The following is an 8,111-nucleotide window of genomic DNA, read 5'->3' as shown; positions in this document are numbered from 1 at the left end:
TCAGGTGATCCACCCACCTCAGTCTCCCAAAGTGTTGGGATTACAGGCGTAAGCCACTGCACCCGGCTGGCATTGAGTTTTCAACTCTTCATCTATACCATTTGTGAGATCATCTCCTTCTTCTTGCAATGACAGCAAAAATACCGAGGCTTCAATTACTTACCCTCCTCTATTTCTGTTTTATTCCCTCTCCCTATTGCCATTTCCATGCACTCATGCCCACGCACAGGTTGTAGGAACCAACTAGTATGTTGCTGGGAGGTCCAGGCACTCAAATGTGAACTTGCTTCTCTCCCTAGAGGGCTACCAGATTTAGCAAATAAACAGGCAAGATGCTCAGCTAAATTTGAATTGAATTTCATATAAATAGTGAATACTTTTTCTTTTTGTTTTCTTTTTTTTTTTTTTTGAGACAGGGTCTTGCTCCATTGTCCAGCTAGAGTGCAGTGGCAAGATGATGGCTCACTACAGCCTCCATCTCGTGGGCTTAAGTTAAGAGCCCTCCCCCATGGCTCAGCCTGCCCTGAGGCCAGTCCTCGTGCATGGCGCATGGCTGCCTTCTTCTTCTCCAAGAAGCCCTCGCTGAGAAGCCCCCTGGTGCACACACAAAATCACGTTGCTATTTAGTTGAATTTCTTCATTGTACAGGTTAAGAAATGGAAGATGTGACTCTCAAGGATTATACACAACTAAAACTGTGTGAACTGGTGATGAGTACCTGGGCGATAGGGAAGTGGGAATTTCTCACCAACCCACGGGCCAGGATCCAGCCTCAATGCTTGTGAGGATCCAGCCTCAACGCTCTGCACATCTCCAGTGTGGAACAGCACCGTGCGCCTAATGAGTTCTTCTCTGACTGATTGATTGATTGATGACTAAAACACTCAGCACTCCTGGCAAAGCAGTTCTCACACTGTTGAACAAATTATCTTTATGCACTGCAGTCTCTTGAGCTTCGATGAAGGCAAACTCACTGTAGTCTTCAGATCATTTAGCAATGCCTTAGAATCATTGGATATGAGAAAATATCCAGGCATGTGGAATAGGAAGGGGGAAGAAAAGCAGGACTTGGAGAGACTGTGCTAGTGGATTTCAACTCTATATTTTCTAATCTGAACCAGGGGCAGGCAAACTACTGCCTTGTAGGCCAAATCTGGCCAGTGGCCTGTTTTCTCATTGATTGATTGATTGATTGACGGGGTCTTGTCTTGCTCTGTCACCCAGGCTGGAGTGCATTGGCTCGATCATTGTTCACTGCAGCCTCGAGCTCTTGGACTCAAGCCATCCTCCCACCTCAGCCTCCCAAGTAGCTAGGACTGCAGGTGTGCACTGTAATGCCTGGCTAATTTTTTTTCTTTTTTTCTTTTGTTTTTGTAGAAATGGCATCTTGCTGTGTTGCCCAGGCTGGTCTTTAACTCCTGGCCCCAAGCGATCCCTGACTTTATGGCACTTGCTTAGCCTGGTGTGACAGTGTCTGTCTCCTGGAGGCCAGGAGCCCCTGGCATGCAGCCAGCATGCCCCATTTATAATTGTAGCCCAGCACATGGAAGGGACCCAAGAGAATGACAGCAACGTTGACTTTGCCATTTCAACCCTGAACCTCATTTTATTGTTCCATTCGTATTATCTGGGGGACAAAATTTTCCCACATTCCTTTCTGTTGGTGCCACCATCTCTGTGCCTCCGTGTGCTGCTGACCCGCCAAGCCCATGGCCAGCTCAGCACTCGGATTTTATGTGGTCTCTCAGTATGGGTTCCTTTATCGGCATCTCAAAAAGCTTTTGTGCTTTATCCATAATTGATTAAAGGTTTGTAGCTGTGAATAAAAGATTGATTAAAAGTAACAACAGCAAAACAGCTCTTGTTTCTCTTCACCGTCTGCCTTTCCCCAGAAGAGTCTCCCACCTCCGAGCAGACGGTCCTCGATGTGAATCCACACAACCTTACGAGTTTTCCTTAGACCCAAGAAAGGGAGGCGTGGGGAATGATGGTTACTTGCTGATACTTACTGATATCGCAACGCCAGCAATAAGAATACCATCTGGACTTTATCTGCGGTTGGCGTGTTTCATTTTGCATTTTATGTGATGGGTGCTGGGATTTGGACAGGCCGAAGCTCCCACCCTCGCGTTGCTCAGTATACTGGGAAATGACATCACCTATGATGGCACTGTGATTGGTGAGGGGAGGGGCCAGACCTCAGCCCAGGAGTGGGGTTTGGGGAGGCCCCGGGGGGGAAGCAGTGGCAGCAGCAAGAGCTGGGCTTGGTGTCCCGCTCAGACAAGTGGTGGAGCCAGCAGCAGGATCTGCACTCACGTCCTCTGGTAGTAAGCTCTGCTCTCCGCCGGCCCTGACTTCAGAGCAGTGCTGAAGCCGGGAAGTCCCAAGGCACAGCCACATGTTTATAGCTTCTATTTTTTAATTTTTTTTTAAGACAGAGTTTCACTCTTGTCACCCAGACTGGAGTGCAATGGCACGATCTCGGCTCACTGCAGCCTCCGCCTCCCGGGTTCAAGCCATTCTCCTGTCTCAGCCTCCTGAGTAGCTGGGATTACAAGCGCATGCCAACATGTCCAACTAATTTTTGCATTTTACTAGAGACAGGGTTTCACCCGTTGGCCAGGCTGGTCTCGAATTCCTGACCTCAGGTGATCCACTTGCTTTGGCCTCCTGAGGTGCTAGGATTGCAGGCGTGAGCTACTGTGCGTGACTTTTTTTTTTTTTTTTTTGAGACAAAGTCTCTTGCTCGGTTGCCCAGGCTGGAATGCAGTGGCATGATCTCGGCTCACTGCAACACGATCTCCTGGGTTTAAGCAATTCTCCTGCCTCGGCCTCCCGAGTAGCTGGGATCACAGGCACCTGCCACCACACCTAATTTTTGTACTTTTAGTAGAGATGGGGTTTCACCATGTTGGCCAGTCTGGTCTTGAACTGCTGACCTCAAGTGACCCGCCTGCCTCGGTCTCCCAAAGTGCTGGGATTACAAGCGTGAGCTACTGCACCCAGGCACATGTTCACAGCTTCTATTTGAAGGATCTTAAAACCACAGAGAGTGTAGCAGTGCACGCCAGCCCTCTCCCCCACCTCCCTTTGCCCACACTCACATTCCTTTCCTTATGGCCAAATCACTAGCTTAGTTAGAAAGACCATTCTATCCTGAGACTAAACGAAGGAAAGGGATGCAGAGTCCACTGGCTTCTGTTGCCTCACATTTTAATAGAGGCTTCAAGCAACAATTACCTATGCGATGTGTCTGAGAGGCACTATAGAAAGGGGGCAGAATTATCTACCAGCTTGAGAAATGATACATCTCTCAGGACTTTTGGAGGAGAACCAGCTCCATGCTGCAGGAGCCGTGTGGAGCTGGGTTTTACTGCCAGGGCCTTGTCCTGGATGCTGGAAGGAACCAGAAGATTCAAAACAGAGTCAGGGTCCAGGCCACCAGTGCAGGGCAGGGCACATGACAATCGACATTGCCACCACTGCCACCAGCCCCAGTGCAGCCCTGGGAAGGAGCTTGTTCTCTCCTCCTGGGTGATTGCTGCTCTGCTAGGAGACCGTAAGCAAGAGGAGTCCACCCTGGGCTGTGGGGTACCTGCCCTCTCTCCCTCACAGAGTGCCATAAAACAAAGCAGCATCATGCATCAGCCCGTGTTTCCAGCAGTTTGTCAGAGCCTCAGATGTGTGGTGTAGATCCCATCGCCTTGAGGCTCATGAGAACCGGCAAGCGTGTGGTGCCCTGGGCGGGGTCCCAGTTGACCATGATCCCCGTCTCTGGCATCTTTTTTGTGGGTCTCCCCGTTTTTTTTTGTTTTTTATTTTTAAAATTTATTTATTTAATCTTATTTCAGACGGAGTCTTGCTCTTGTCGCCTAGGTTGGAGTGTAGTGGCGTGATCTTGGCTCACCGCAACCTCTGCCTCCTGGGTTCAAGTGATTCTCCTGCCTCAGCCTCCTGAATAGCTGGGATTAGAGGCACCCACCACCACCACACTGGGCTAATTTTTGTACTTTTAGTAGAGACAGGTTTCGCCACGTTGGCCAAGCTGGTCTTGAATGCCTGATCTCAGCTGATCTACCCGCCTCGGCCTCCCAAAGTGCTGGGATTACAGGCATGAGCTACCGCGCCCGGCCTTTTTTTTTCTTTCTTTCTTTTTTTTTTTTGAGACAGTCTCACTCTGTCGCCTAGGCCAGAGTGCAATGGCATGATGTCGGCTCACTGCAACCTCTGCTTCCTGGGTTCAAGCGATTCTCGTGTTTCAGCCTCCCAAGTAGCTGGGACTAAAGACATGAGCCACCACGCCCAGTTACTTTTTTTGTATTTTTAGTAGAGGCAGGGTTTTTGTCATGTTGACCAGGCTGGTCTTGAACTCCTGACTTCAGGCGATCCGCCTGCCTTGGCCTCCCAAAGTGCTGGGATTACAGGGGTGAGCCACTGCACCCGCTCCCCTTGGTTTTAATGTGGACGCCTTGTGCTTTCTGCTCAGTATTCCTGGCCCCGGTGATCACAGGGGTTGTGAATTATGGATTCAGCAGCAACTGTTTTTAATCTCCCATGAACAAAACCAGAGTGTCTTCTGCCCCGGGGGGCTGCGGGTGAGGAAGGGATGGCAGCTGCTGCGATATGGCTGCCTCCGGCTGACGTCAATGCGAGTCATTCCAGGCCAAAGGCTCCACTCAGGAAGCTTGAAAGTGATACTGAAAACAGATTTGCATGTTTTCCTTTCACGGGAACTTGGCTACTCTCAGTTCCACTGAGATGTTTTCACCAGCCTTTGTGCAACCGGTGTGTGGAACGAGCACAGCTTGCGATGCAATTGGAAGGCGACTTTAGCTTTTGTCCTGTGCTGCCCCTTTAAAGTTTATTGAGCCGGATTCATGTTCCCAGACCCTGGCGGGCTTGGACTTTTCTGCTCCTCTTAGGAAATAGTCTGTCTGATGGTTGCTTTAAATGGAAAAAAAAAAAAAAAAAAACCAGTCTCAATTTGGAATTTCAATGTCCAGGCCAAGATATTAGTCAAAACTTCAAACCATTCTTCTTGCTCCAGCTGAGGCTGCTTAGGGCTGGAAGACTGCATGGGAAAGGGATGAGGCTGGCTTCTGTCCTTTCTCCCAAGGTGGGAGCTGGGTGAGAGGTTTTAGGGCCCGGGACAGCCCTCACCCGAGTAGGTGCATGGGCAGCTGGCTGTGCATCCTTTGGGTCTGGCTGTGGTTGAAAGCTGCCCTTTCTCCTGGTGGGGCTTCTCTGTGGGTCTGCACTTCCTGGAGTCTCTTCTTGATGATCATTTGAGAGGCTTTGCTTCAGTCCCTTGGGTCTACCTGGAGCTTTTTGCTGCTGGGGTTTCCGCCTCTCCAGGTGGTCTTATTGGTCAGGCCCCTAGCGGACCCCATGCTGGTTCCCTCTCCGTGTGGCTGCAGCTGGTTCTGACCCTCTTGTGTGGCTTGCCCCAACAAGCTCTGCGAGGGAGGCCAACGCCAACCCAGTGCTTGCTTCTGGTTCTGACATCAAAGCAGGCAGGGCCAGACATGGTGGGCTCACACCTGTAAACCCAGCACTTCAGGAAGCTGAGGAGGGAGGATCACTTGAAGCCGAGAGTTCAAGACCAGCAACCTAGTGAGACCCCATGTCATTACAAAAATAAATATTATTATTTTTGATACAGAGTCTCACTCTCTTGCCCAGGCTGGAGTGCAGTGGCGTGATCTCAGTTCACTGAAACCTCCACCTCCTGGGTTCAAGCAATCCTCTTACCTCAGCCTCCTGAGTAGCTGGGATTACAGGCATGCGTCACCATGCCCAGCTAACTTTTGTATTTTTAGAGGAGACGGGGTTTCGCCATGTTGGCCAGGCTGGTCTTGAACTCCTGACCTCAAGTGATCAGCCCGCCACTGCCTCCCAAAGTGCTGGGATTATAGCCTTGAGCCACTGTGCCTGGTTCAGACACACAAAAATTTATTTTAAAAAACCATGTGGTGGCTCATGCCCAACATCCCAGCACTTTGGGAGGACGAGGCAGGTGGTTCACCTGAGGTCAAGAGTTCGAGACCAGCCTGACCAACATGGTGAAACCCCGTCTCTACTAAAAATACAATATTAGCTGGGCATGGTGGCGCATGCCTGTAATCCCAACTACTTGGGAGGCTGAGGCAGGAGAATTGCTTGAACCCGGGAGGCGGAGGCTGCAGTGAGCCGAGATTGTGCCATTGTACTCCAGCCTGGGCAACAAGAGTGAAACTCTGTCTCAAGCAATCAATCAATCAATAAAAATAATAATTTAAAAAAGCAGGCAGTAGTCATCCTGTACATTAGTTCTCTGTGGTTCTCTAAAAAATTACGACAAATTACGATGCTTAACACAGAAATTTATTCTTTCACAGTCCTGGAGGACAGAAGTCTGAAACCAAGATCACGGGGCTGAAATCAAGGTGTGCGCATAGCCCTGCTCCCTCTGCGACTGTCAGGAGAATCCCCAGCTGGCTGCTTCCGGCTTGCGGTGTCTGCTGACAGCCCTTGGCCTGTGGCCGCATCACTCAGTCCCCACCTCTGCATCACATCGCCGTCTCCTCTGCCTTGGGCAAACCTCCTTTTGCCCCTCTCTTACAGGGAAACGGTTAATTGCATTTAGGGCTCATATAATCTCATTTAGGGCTAATCCCAGATAATCTCCCCATCCTGAGATCCTAAATTTAATAACATCGGCAAAGACCCTCTTTCCAAATAAGGCCACATTTATAGGCTCTGGGGTTAGGCCTGACACGACTGGGGCTTTCATCAGCCTCCCACAGCCTGACACCCACTCTCTGGATTTCCTGGATGGTAAGGGCGCCAGCCTTCTTTGCCATCAGCAAGAGGGAATCCCAGGGTGAGCTCTCTGAGAAACTTTGTGGAAACCCACAGATTTGAGATGAGGGGAGGCCCCCACTTCCCCTCAGGAAGCACAGCTTTCTCCACAGAGACACCCCTCAGGCAATCTTCTCTTCAAAATCATGTCTCTCAACTGGCCCACTCTTTATATTTTTTGGTGGGGGCAGTGAGAAGGCTCACAGGTTGTAGATCAGGTTCTAGACTATTTCCTATCCCCTTGAAAGTAGCTTGGAACCCAAAGCATCACTTTGAACATTCTGCTACCTTTGCTGTGGAGTTCATAATGGTTGATGCTGTCCAGGGCTGTGTGGGTTCTAAGGCTGTGCAAACTGTGAAGGCTGAAATCCAGCCCACATTCTGCCTGATGAGCCTGGTGCCCCAGCCACGGGGTGTCTCATTTGTGGGGAGCATGAGCCCCTCTTGTGAGCAGAGGGGCTGCCTGTGGTTCCCTCTGGGCTCTCCCCTGGACGCTGATCTCATCCCCTTCTCACACAGCCCAAGGACCTGCCAGTGGGGGGCTGGTGATGGAGACACTGCAATGTGACCACGGAACTCTAGTGATGAATGATGTAAACTCACTTAATCCTCTGGATTTTCAGCGTGCAACTGCTGTGCTGACGTAGCAATCTCCTACTCTGTGGGTTAGCAGATTGTCATTCAATAAGGAGCCAATGCTTGTGTGAACCAAGCAGAGATGAACAAGCTGGTTTAGAAAGAAAATGTACTTCTCATCTTGTGAAATGTGGTCCAGGTTTTAGGAAAAAAAAAAAAAAAACAGATTTGTTTGGAAGGTTCCGGAATGTTCAGATAATAAATCCTTTTATCTCCTTCTTCCACCTTAGCAGCAAAGACAAGTGGCCTGTCTGTTGACTGCCAAAATAGGGAATGAAAAATCAGAAGACCTGGCTACATTCTAAAGACGTGGGCGTGCTGGTTCACAGGAAACCCATTTGTTCACAAGGTTACCTGTGAAAACTGCAGTTTATAGAAGAAACTGACAAATATCAGTAAAGATATCATTTGAAATGACAAAGTCATCACAGACTGAGATGGTTTAGGGATCTATCAGCATGCCTTGATTATTTTTTTCTTGACTGAAACATTTCTATCCCCCGTTTTACCACTCCCAAACCCCCACCAATGACTTGAAAGAAAATTTGCATCTTCTCGTATTCACTCCCAACTCATCTTCTTTTTGTTTCTTGGGTCCGTAATGTCACTGACTCAGACAAGTGAGCCTAAGTCTT

Source organism: Colobus angolensis, unplaced genomic scaffold (assembly GCF_000951035.1).
Source record: "Colobus angolensis palliatus isolate OR3802 unplaced genomic scaffold, Cang.pa_1.0 Scaffold148, whole genome shotgun sequence".
Taxonomy (NCBI): Eukaryota; Metazoa; Chordata; class Mammalia; order Primates; family Cercopithecidae; genus Colobus; species Colobus angolensis.
This window is presented reverse-complemented; position numbering follows the sequence as displayed.